The sequence below is a fragment of the Pinus tabuliformis genome, chromosome 6 (genome assembly GCF_031772625.1).
Source record: "Pinus tabuliformis cultivar Carrire ecotype Pingquan chromosome 6, CPIR1, whole genome shotgun sequence".
In the NCBI taxonomy this organism is placed as follows: domain Eukaryota; kingdom Viridiplantae; phylum Streptophyta; class Pinopsida; order Pinales; family Pinaceae; genus Pinus; species Pinus tabuliformis.
In genome coordinates, this window is record NC_142292.1 from 1,307,910,226 (window position 1) to 1,307,922,519 (window position 12,294).

Genomic DNA, 12,294 nt, shown 5'->3' on the forward strand with positions numbered 1-12,294 from the left:
TTCATAAGTACACTTTCCTTTATCCGATTTGAGTGATCTTTAGGTCGATTTTGGTCCTCTCGAAAAGAGGAATTCGATGCAATCATTATATCCATCAAAGGAGCTTCCCAAAGTGGAATTTGACTGCAGTTGCATATTTTAACAACTTCGATAATAAATTTCACCCTAGCTTTGGGGTTTAAGCTGGAGGGAAAAAACTTTTCCAGTTAGCCGTGTTTAGAAACATAGCTAATCAGTGAGGTTAAAAAACCTCCTAGGATGAAATTCGTCCCCAAAATCATAGGCTTACCTAGTTGTTACATAATTACACGATCGTACTAGCATCATTTACATTACAAATTTTCAAAGTGGCTTTACAATGACATAATAAGTTGAAGGTTGATGATTCTGATCTTTTGTAAACTTTGGCACAATTGCTTCCTTGGAACTGTGACAAAACGTGTGCAACAGACCTCAAGGGTCAGATTTAGTAATCCTAGCCTTAGGGGCACCCCCTTGTGCCAAAGTAGAGTTGGCCTTAAATGAGCAAAGGAGCTATTGTAGTGGCATCAGATAACCCTTTTTAGTTCTCTTCATGATTGCACTCATTATTATGCATTTATAATTTAAGAGCAATTTTTGACAATAGCAAGTTGGAAACGGATATACATGACAAAATATAATGCAAATTGCTCACAAGGAAAGCATAAGTCAAAGTTGATTGCAAAAGGTTATGCACAGCAAGAGGGAATCGATAATGAAGAAACATTCAAACAATGAAGTTGGTAACAGTTATATTAGTTTCAAGATTCACCCAAGTTATAGGTGCAGTTTTGTGTCTATGTAAGAAGCAACATGCAGTATCATTTTCCTCCATTAAAGTGGATTATATGGAAGTAGTGATTGCAGCTTGTGAGGCAGTTTGATTGAGAAGGATACTTGATAATTTATTAGTTTCACAAACTTGTCCTACTATGCTTCACTACAATAATCAAAGTGGTTTGAAGTTGGAAAGAATCTTGATTTCCACAAATAAACAAAGCATGTGGAAGTACATTGCTACTACATTTGATAGCCGATGGAAAATGTAGAAATACTAAATAGAGCTACAATATTGTGGAACTTGGGAGTAGACTGCAAAAATAATCGTTGAGGCTCTCATTCTAGATACGTTTGTGCATTTCAGAGATAAGCTCAGTATAGTCTCCAGTATGACCATCAAGGGAGTGTTGAGAAATCTAGGGCATCAAGTATTAAGTGATTTCTCTTCAATTAGTAATTGCTTGTGAGTGCTTTTTACTTCTTTAGATTAGGATCTTCTTTTACTTAGGTTATTAGTGTTCTTCTTCATTAAACAACTACCAATGCATGAACATAAATAGACAAGAGACACAGAATGTAGGCTATCAGCCAGGGCCAAAACCTCTCACTCTTTGAGTGGAAAACCCATACAAATTCTTCTTATAGAGATTCCAATTGATGAATACAAAGACCAAGTCCCTTGACCTATTTGCCACTCCAAGACCAAGACACTAGTTCTCTTGACTGTCAACCTTCTACTCTTTTCCTCTTCTTGAATCCTCTTCCACTTCGATCTTCTTAGCACCGAGACATTATCACCATCGAGACCTTGTCACTGACATGACAACGAGATCTCCTTACTGAGTCATCACCAAGATCTCATTTTTGTGATGGCATTGAATCCTTCTCACTGTGATAACATCAATTCCTTCATATTGTGGTGGCACCAAGCCTTTCTCACTGTGGTGACATCGAAACATAGTTACAATGGTAGCATCAAACCGCATTGTGGTCACACTGAGATCATCTCCTATCTGAGCACACTGATATGGTCACCAAAACTATGATAGCAATGAACTGTGGTCACACTACGATGGCACCTGTCTCCACTGTAATGTCCGGACTTGTTTCAGAAAATGATCTGAACTTCTGCTTCTCTAAGTTAGACCGAGATATGCAGTCTTATGATGTGAATACCCTAGCCCTGTATATATAGTTGTTGTCTGACATAAATAAGCCGACATGAACATATGAACAGTTGCGTCTCCATTAGGTGCAGCCGACATGTGTTATTTATAATTTATTTTATCCTGAGGCCGACTTGAAGAGGAATAACTTATGCTTGTTTTGGAGGGCTACTAGATAATCCTATAGACTGATATACATTTGTAACATGCCCAAGAAGGGTTCTTCATACATGACATTGACTCTCTTTGACTTTTATGACTAGATGACAAATCCTAAGGGCTCACAATGGGAGCCATCTAAAAATAAAACTCCTTGCTTACAAAACCCATGAGGCAAGCATTACAATAATAGTTTTATTTTTCTTCTTTACATCATTTACATAAAATCACAATTACACATGTCATTATGAAGACCGAACCTAGTTACTTTCCAACACTCCCTCTTAACTAGGGAGGTATTCATAATGGTACTTGGTCATTCTCAATCTGAAGAATTTCTCATAATAAGAATCAGATTGGTAACCCATTTGTATAGCATCATATCAACCAACATTGTCACATAGCAAGGCCTTGACTAACAACTCTATCTCACCACGAGATCCGAGCACAATGCTAGCTATACTAATGATTTATAGACACCCTGATCAGGCTGATCATTGTCTCTCCTGGAACATACCCCACCCGGGTTCTCAGGGTGTTCCACCAGGACTATTCTTATCTTGGATTCCCATTCCTCAAAGAATATCAGTCCTCAACGACTACTCTTATCTTGGATGCCCTAATACATCCTCAAAAAGCATCGGATGCCAGATGCTTACCCAATCCTCCATTTTTTCTTCCCAAGTGAAGACAAGAATGATGTGTCTATCTCTCCCTCTTAATTAGGGAGGATATATCTATTCCAATAAAGGAATGTACTCATTCCTACAGAAGGAATGTACCTAAGCTTCCTCTTGGCTTAGGAATTTTTCAAGTTTCTTCCAAGTAAAAAACTTGTTTCTAGGCTCCTTCTTAATTAGGGACCTACAACAGCTCCTCAAGTGGAGGATCATGGGATAACTAGCTGCTTGAAGAACTCCTCCTCATGATGTCATGATCTTCTTTTCGTTATCTAGGAGTCTTTGTGTTTGGGACTTCTACATAGGGCAGCGACCATCCATCACTTTCATGCATGAGTTAGCCATGTCATCATCGAAAAGTGACCCATCAATCCATATCTGGTCTGCCTTCATGCCATGTTTACTTAAGGATCTTTCATCCTACTACGCATGCATCGGTGGTGGAAGATATCCATAGATCTTCCCTTAGCAGCCCTGCATAAACCCATCCAGATATTTGTTCAAAAATAAAGGAATGAACATTAAAATCAACATTACCTTTGTGATGGTCTTTCATCATGACATCTTCTAGTTTGCATTAGCATCCTGCATACATATCGACACATCTCCCAAAGATATATATTGTCAAGGGTCTCTTTCTTTTTCAAACTCCATTAGAGTCTTCATATCTTCCATGGAGATATCCTAGTCAAATCTTCTTGGTCTTTCGGATGTTGATTGCCTTTACCATTGTTGCATATTCCATGATCTCTTCCTTCCTTTCTTCACACATTTCATTCCCAAGAGCTTCTAATCAGAGTTCCTCAATTATAGTCAACCACCTCATACTTCATATGAGGACATATTATGTTGATTTCATCTAGTGAATGTGTGACCCATGCATTCCTGCATCCCTTTGAGGGAGGAGATCCTTTCTTTTGATCATGCTCTTAAGATAGAGCATTGGTTCATGATATATGCAACCATATGACATGACTTCCACAATATCAAATGTAAGCATACATACCTCATTTTTCCTTTGGGTCATCCAAACTTCCTACAGCAGCTTCCTTTGAAAGAGCTTCAATCCCTTGATCTGCTTCACTTTTATGTCATCATGCCATCATCCCATGAATTCCACAAGTTTGGAATTCTCAATGAAACACTTGCTTCCCCTCATGATCAGTGAACCTTTCAATGAAGATTCCGTCAGAGAATCTTGAGGATCTAAAGTATCCCCATCAGCAGATGTTTCCTTTTGACAGATGTATGGTGAACCTTGTACTAGAGAACCTTTCCACTTATGTTCCCAATGAGATTCCCAAGAGCTATATCCTTGACTTCCATAGATTCTAGCCATCTTTCATGCTTCTCTATGATGATGTCCCAAGTTCTTGCTTTCAATGTTTCTATGATGCCATGATGCATCCCATCATTTTTCTTAGTGAATAATGATAGCTATATCTTACAATAGAAGACTTTGGAACTTAATAACTTAGGTGAGGAAGACTATTTCAATCATAATAGAGATCTCTTACTTCCTCATTCTAGGATTTCTTCTTTTCAGCTTCCTCCACTTCTTCGGTGATATGGGCTTCTTCTCTTCCTCTTTTGTTATTGTCCTTCTTGATATTAGGACAATTTCTGTTGTAGTGCCCAGATTCTTGACACCCATAGCATTGAATCTTAGACATGTCCCTTATCTTTTTCCAAGAACCAGACTTTCCAAATTTTACCTTTCTTCTTGTCATTGTAGCATAAGCTTGACTTTGCTCACCTACTCCCACATCAGATTTGGCCATTAGTCTAGATTCTTCAATCTTGCATAGTGACCATAGATCCTCGAATGGAGTAGCTTCTTTCTTCTTATAGATACTTGAAGTGAACTTACCCCACTCCTTCGGTAGTGCATTTAATACAATTGTAGTCATTTCACTATCAGACATGACTTCTCTCAGATCTTGTAGTTGATCCCGGATCTCAAATATCCTCATAAAGTATGAGGCTATTCCATCTTCCCTAGACATCTTCAACTTGTAGAGTTCTTGCCTTAATGAGATGACTTCTACAACAGTTCTTATGGAATACAACTCTACCAGTTTGTTATAGATTTCTTTTGAAGTTTTGAGTTTAGATACATATGGGATGAGGGGATCCTTGATGGATTTTATAAGAATCGTTTGAGCCCTAACTTCCACTTTCATATACTTGGCAAGAGCTTTAGCATCTTCCTCTCCTAGTTTTGTGATAGATCCTTTGACATGATCCATGACCTCATTTTCAATGAGATTTAGATCTATCCTTTTCTTCCATGCAAGATAGTTTGAAGCCCTATTAATTTATGGTAAGTTCTATGCTTATAGCAGTTTACTTAGCAATCACATGTACATTAAGTAAAGTGCAGATAGAACATTAAACGATCGACAGAAACAAGCCAAGACAAGAGACACAAGATGTGGCGACTAGCCAGGGACAAACCCCAATATGGGGAAACCCTTTGATCAAATCTTCCTTTATCTTCAATAATTCAGCAGAGAGAAATAGTACATAAATCTAATTTACATCAGCAACATCAAACCCCAGATCAACCCTAAACTAGGGCAGCAAACCTTAGATCAAACTTGTCAAGTCTCCACCGGTGAGTCGTTCACCATGCACCAATCCAAGATTTCGCCACGCACCAGTGCAAGATTTCACCACACACCAGTGCCAGATTCGCCGCGCACCAATGCCAGATTTCGCCACGCACCAGTGCAAGACTTCACCACGCACCAGTGCAAGATTTCACCGCGCACCAATGCCAGATTTCGCCACGCACTAGTGCAAGACTCCACCGCGTACCAGTGCACGCTAGTCCAGGATTTCGAATGACCCTTTTCGGCTCGGGTGAGAGAGAGAGAGATGAGATGAGTTGAGTGAATCCAAATAAGGAAAAGACCTCCTGTATTTATACACAATTGTTGATGATTGAATAGATGAGACTGTTGGATTTCTGAGCCTACATGAGTTGTAGGTCGGCTTGATAATTATTCCATAATCAAAATAAATTCATATCTCCATAAATACTTATCGGAATCAGATGATCTTTAGATCAATCCTACACCTCTCAATGAAAGGAATCTAATAAAAATATTATCAGCCATGAATAAGATGACCCACATGGAGTTTGGCCCTAGTTGCCAATTTTAACAAGCCTCAACCAATTTGTTGCTTTCCTTGAAAAAAGACATTTTGACAAATTCAAATAAGGTCATATACTTACTTGATAGGATGCTCCTTTCTCCTTGTTTCTTCTTTGATGTTGATGATGGTATAGAGGATAGAAAACTTCTTCTTGATGAAGGTAGTTTTCTTTCAAGAATGAACCTTGATCTCACAAGGAGTGAGATAACACCACCTTTTGATCTAGCTTCTCTAGGAAGGAACTTGATGTATAAGTTCTTCAACTTGAGTAGGGTCTTTGTGGTCACTTGAGACGTCTTGAAGGTTCCACCAACTTCTTTGTAGGCTTCTTCTTTGGTTATGATGCTTCCTTTGTAGATCTTGACTTCACAATGATCTTTGCTTTGATGCCTTCCTTGAAAATTGATCCTTGAGCATCTCTTGATTAGATGCATTTTCTTGACTTTGTTACCTTAGCTCTGATACCATGTTGAGAAAACTAGGGCATCAAGTATTAAGTGATTTATCTTCAATTAGTAACTGCTTGTGAGTGCCTTTTACTTCTTTAGAATCTAGATTAGGATCTTCTTTTACTTAGGTTATTAGTGTTCTTCTTCAGCAAATAGCTACGAATGCATGAACATAAATAGACAAGAGACACAGAATGTAGTCTATCAGCCAGGACCAAAACCTCTCACTCTTTGAGAGGAAAACCCGCCCAAATTCTTCTTATAGAGATTCCAATTGACAAATACCAAGACCAAGACCTTTGACCTATTTGCCACTCCACGACCAAGACACTAGTTCTCTTGACTGTCAACCTTCTGCTCTTTTCCTCTTCTCGACTCCTCTTCCACTTCGATCTTCTTAGCTCCAAGGCATTATCACCACCAAGTCCTTGTCATTGACATGACTCCGAGATCTCCTTACTGAGTCAGCATCAAGATCTCATTTCTGTGATGGCATTGAGTCCTAACTGTGATAACATCGATTCCTTCATACTGTTGTGGCATCGAGCCTTTCTTGTTGTGATGGCACTGAAACATAGTTACAGCAGTAGCATCAAAATGAATTGTGGTCACACTTAGATCATATCCTATCCGAGCACACTGAGATGGTCACCACAACTGTGATAGCAACGAATTGTGATCACACTAAGATGGCACTGAGACTAGGGTTTTCTGAACTGTAATGACACAGGGACAGAGAGACTTCTTCTTTGTGATAATACCAAACCTTAATCACTGTAATTTCATCTAAATGTCTCCACTGTAAAGTCCAAACTTGTTTCAAAAAAAGATTCAAACTTCTACTTCTCTATGTTAGCCTGAGCTATGTAGTCTTCTGATGTGAAGATCCTAGCCCTGTATATATAGTTGTTGTCCAACACAAATAAGCCGACATGAACATATGAACAGTTGTGTCTCCATTAGGTGAAGCAGACATGTTTTCTTTACTTTATCTTGAGGCCGACTTGAAGAGGAATAACTTGTGCTTGTCTTGGAGGGCTACTACACAATCCTATAGACTGATATACATTTGTAACATGCCCAAGAAGGGTTCTTCATACAGGACATTGACTCTCTTTGACTTTTATGACTAGATGAAAAATCCTAAAGGCTCACAATGGGATCCATCTAAAAATAAAATTCCTTGCTCACGAAACCCATGAGGTGAGCATTACAATAATAATTTTATTTTTCTTCTTTACATCATTTACACAAAATCACAATTACACATGTCATTATGAAGACCAAACCTAGTTACTTTCCAACACAGAGGGTGATAAAGTTTGGATATTTAATTGTCCTACCTATTTCTTTACAAGTGTAAGTTAGAAAGTCTATTTTGTAATAAATTCAATGTGAGATGACTTTAAATTAGATTAGCCTTCTTTAGAAACAAAAAATTGGGAATATAAAATGAATAGTCATTTCCTCCATATAACCACATAAAAGACTATTGGGAAATAATCAGTTAGTTTGAATGGTTCTCTCTCAATCTGTTGTTATGTGATTTATGCTAGTGGGTATGCAAATTTTGATATTGTCAAATTAAAAAACTGTTCTTCTAATAAATCTCCATATCTTTATACCAGTTTTATTTGTTTTCCAGTTCCCCTATGATCCATTTTTAGGTTCCGTTTTTATTTTTTAGAGTCACATTGACACTCTTCCACTAGTTGCATGGATAACCTCCCTCTTTCAACACCTTAGAATAAGGGTGGGTTCAAAGAATAACGTGGTTGTAGCCTCTTGTGTTCTTCACAATATTAGAACCCACTTAAATTTTGTTTTGTAAGTAGTTCAGCAGAATATCACTTTTTAATTTCATTTATTTGATGATAAGCTATGATCATCAAGTTCAACCCAGTCGCTACTAGCAACCCCTATATTATCAACCATATTCTACTATACTTAACACCTTTATTTATCTCAAATCCATTTACAAATAATTATTTTAAGCGAGCTCAATTATGTTCCCAACCAATCTTCCTAATAATAATATTAGTTTGCATATTATCAAAAGTTAATAACCAACATTAAATAACAAAAAGAAATCCCTTATTCATTCTCATTAAGTGTATAAGTGAAAACAAGATAACCAAATGAAAAAAAAATGCATAAAAGTGAAACTGAGATAGAATGTTGTAGACCTTGCTAAAGAAAATTGGACGAAACCTCTTATCATGACTCCTCAGTATTAGATTGTTCGACTGCAATTCAATAAAAAGCACCAATTGCAATTTAAGCAAGGTTGTTAACTTGTTATAATGCAATAAACATCTCTAAGGAACTGAAATCTGAAACATGGGGAAATGTATATGCAAAAGATCTGAGGTATTTCATGCATGTCCATTCATATGAATTGAAATAATATATGAAGAAATCAAATCATATAATCCAGAGAGTAATTCCTGGAGAGACTGATCATTAGGAAATTCTGTCATGGAACCCACGAGTGTAAACCTTTACTCTGTAAATATATGTAAAAATTAACAGGATGATGCTCGATCTAAGCCCGTTCCATGGATTTAAACTTTAATGTAAGCATTTCATAGGTCAGGTTAAAAGGCAAGGTGCCTGAACCTCATCGCACACATTATAAACATTGAAAAAATATCATCTCAGAACATCATAGCAGCTATTTTATTTCTAAAATCAAAACAAACATAATGAAAGTACTGTCACAAGCATATCTCAACAAGTAAATAAATGTACTCTCGAGATATGTGCTGCTTAAAAAATAGGATCACACAAAAGTTATAGAGTTTTATGTCTACGTCAGTAATTTCATTTGCTCTCTCGCTTAGACTTCTTCCATTGTTTTTTTCAATATTATTATTTGGTATTCCAATGTGGTCAAAAACTTCTTTCAAGAATCCAATAGAGGCCAAATTAAATGGGTCCTGCCTCTAAACATAGTAGAGAGTTTCACAACATTTTTTAAACAAGTACGATTTTTATTTTGAAAAATACATCATTTGTTTCATCATAAATCAAAATATATGTACAACGAGGTTGTCACATCCAAGAGCCAACAAGTGGTCACGTAAGAATCCCCTTCCTACATAACCAGCATAGATCCATCTTTACTCCGGATCTACTAAGCGCCGAGAGGGATCAAATATTTTTTCACTCTATGCTAGTTTGCATATCAAGATATTGATCCCACTCGGCGCTTAGTGGATCTAGAGTAAAGATGGATCTATGCTAGTTTAATTTCCCCTTTTAAATAGGCTACATTCCACATGAATACCATGGGTCAATGCCATGTGCCATCTTTATTTTTACCACGTGAATACCATGGGTCAATAACATGTGCCATCTCTATTTTTATTAATACTAATATTAGGGTTAATAATGTTTTTTTTCATAATATTAATAATAATTTGGGCCTAATTGATTGGAACGAAACAGATGGAGCTGGAGGGTTTTGAAGGGGGGGCTAGGGTTTTCTGGTTTATTGCAAGTCCTGGTACTGTGACGGAGGCTACCTCGGCGGTAAGCTACCCGTGATCGTTTTTGTGCTTTTCATGTGCTTCTTGTGTTTTCACTACTAGTGATTTTATTGTTTTCTCCACCTACTCTCGGGCTCCAGAAGCAATCATCACATGTTATCAGACCGAAAGAGTCCTATTAACTTTTACCCTTTCTTCCCGAGGTTATTTACCATTGTTTTCATAGTTAGAGGTTGGGGAACAACCACAGTTTTTACCTGGGGCTTCCTTTTGGACTTTTCGCGGCAGTTAGGGTTTGTTTATGATAGATGTGGTAGATAGGGATAATATATGACTGTCGGACTTCGGGAGCTTTGAAGTTTTCACCTGGGGTCAGCGACCGTCGGGGTTTCGCCTGGGATTCTCGGAACAGCAACCGGCTCATCTAAACGGCATTGGGTTTATGCATGGATGCGGAACTGCTTGATTATTCATCTGACACCTTGGCCTCATCGGATATCTAGGTAGAAGATACACATGTCGGGTGTGAGGAAGGTACCAGAAACAACCCTTCTATTGGATGTGCAAGTTGCCGACCATTCCTCGTGAATGGAAGACCTGGAGGTAACCCTCCAAGGGTTAGGCTTCTCTCAACCGGCAGCCGTAGTTTTGGAAGGCCTATTATGTCTGGTGAGGGTACTGACTCCCCTTTTCTTACTATCCTGTCACCTTTGGAACTGCGGACCTGGGAACATGCTCAGCAGAGTACCGAAGCTCTTCAGGGCTGCATGGGTGTGACTACGACCGGGGGTTGTGGAACGGCACCAGAGTTGCAGGGTTTTTCACCTCATTCCTACAGAGATCTTGGGACTGCACATGACGGTTTTTCCCACCCAGTTTCTGCCTCAAACACTCACTCCTCGGGTTTCTACGATGGCATCTCCAGACAGGACATAGGTCCAGAAGAAAACAGGGCCTCGGACTCAAATGAAAACCCTCAAGCAGAGGGAGCATAGCAACCCTTAAGCCCGCAAAACAAACCTGGGGGGGGGGGGAGATCAAAGTTATCAAAGATTCAGGAGTGTGGTCGGCTTCTTTTTTTTGGGGCTGGTATAAGTATGGCCCAAGCTGCGCTGACGGAGAGCATGGTTCTGGTGGGCAGGGTCCATGGCCAAAATTACACCTTGGCACAATTAAAAAAATGGACTGCAACAGTTTGGGGGAACCTGATGGAGCAGCTCCCTGTCGTCATCACAATGTGAAGGGGTTGGTTCGCCCTCATGTTTTCACAACCGGAACCGGTGGATTAGGTCTTGACTCGGTACTGGCACATAGAAATGAAACCAGCCCTGCTCAAATGTTGGTCACCATTGTTTGACCCAGAGAAGGAAAACATGGGAGCAAGACCGATTTGGGTGCGTCTCCCTAGAATCCCTCTCCAATTCCAGGCAAGGGACATTTTTCTGTGCATTGGTGATGACATGGGAGTATACCCGGACCATGATAGATCTTATCAGGATACAGGTTGCATGGAAATTGCTAGAATTCTGGTACACCTAGACACCCGGGAAGGTCTGGTTGAGAGCTACCGGCTACAGATGGGCGAGATCACCAAGTGGCAGATCTTAGACTATGAGGGCATCCCCTTTCGTTGCAGGCGATGTCACGAGGTTGGACACTTGTACAAAGATTGCCCTCTGCTTTCTAGGAAACAGCCGGATCCCCCGAGGTCTCTGATATCGGCAAGCACCCAAACGGCGGAGGTGGAGGTTTCTTCTTTGATGGTCCTTCCTAGTGTTCCTGTGCAAAGTCGGGATGTTTCAAGGGTGACGCCTTCGTGGATGGACTCCAGGACCTCTGCGGCTCCAACCACCAAATCACGCTCCAGAGAATCAGCTCCTTTTTCGGGTACTCTTCCTCCCTCTCCTCTGTTTTCTCATGATTGTTTGTTATCTGGTATTGCATCTGCTTCTATGTTTATTTTAGGTCCAGGCACTGGGGTTAGCAAACTGTGTTCTTTAAATTGTCCTATGGTATCAGCTCCTCCTCCACCCCTCAGCTCCTCCCCGACCATTATTCAGGATGTCCCTCCTCTGGCTCCCAGAGGCAGCCCTAGCTCTAGTGGTTCTCACCGCTACAACCTGCGATCCTTATCTATTTCACGGAGCTCTTCCTTCAGCCTGGATGAGGACCCCCTCCCATCCTTACCCTCGAAGCCCCCCAGGGGCAGACAATACCACTTATCCAAAGCCATCAGGTGGGCTGGCATTGAGGTGGTTTCAGGAATTCAGTCTCCCATTGATCAGGTCCTTAGAGCAAAGGGAAACCCTGCAAATGTTACCCCATGAAGTGCCTCTCTTTAAATTGCAGGGATTTGGCCAGCCCGAGCAAAAAACTGGCACTAAAA

At 39.7% G+C, this 12,294-nt stretch overlaps 1 long non-coding RNA gene across 1 annotated transcript in view; it reads right to left on the bottom strand.

Annotated features, from left to right (window-relative positions):
* Nucleotides 1-8,669, bottom strand: part of LOC149263418 (uncharacterized) — an 86,480-nt gene extending 77,811 nt beyond the window's left edge. The window contains exon 1 of the long non-coding RNA XR_016249673.1: nucleotides 8,604-8,669. This is a non-coding gene — a long non-coding RNA (uncharacterized LOC149263418). The remainder of the gene's footprint in view (nucleotides 1-8,603) is intronic.
* Between the last annotated feature and the right edge of the window lie 3,625 nt (nucleotides 8,670-12,294).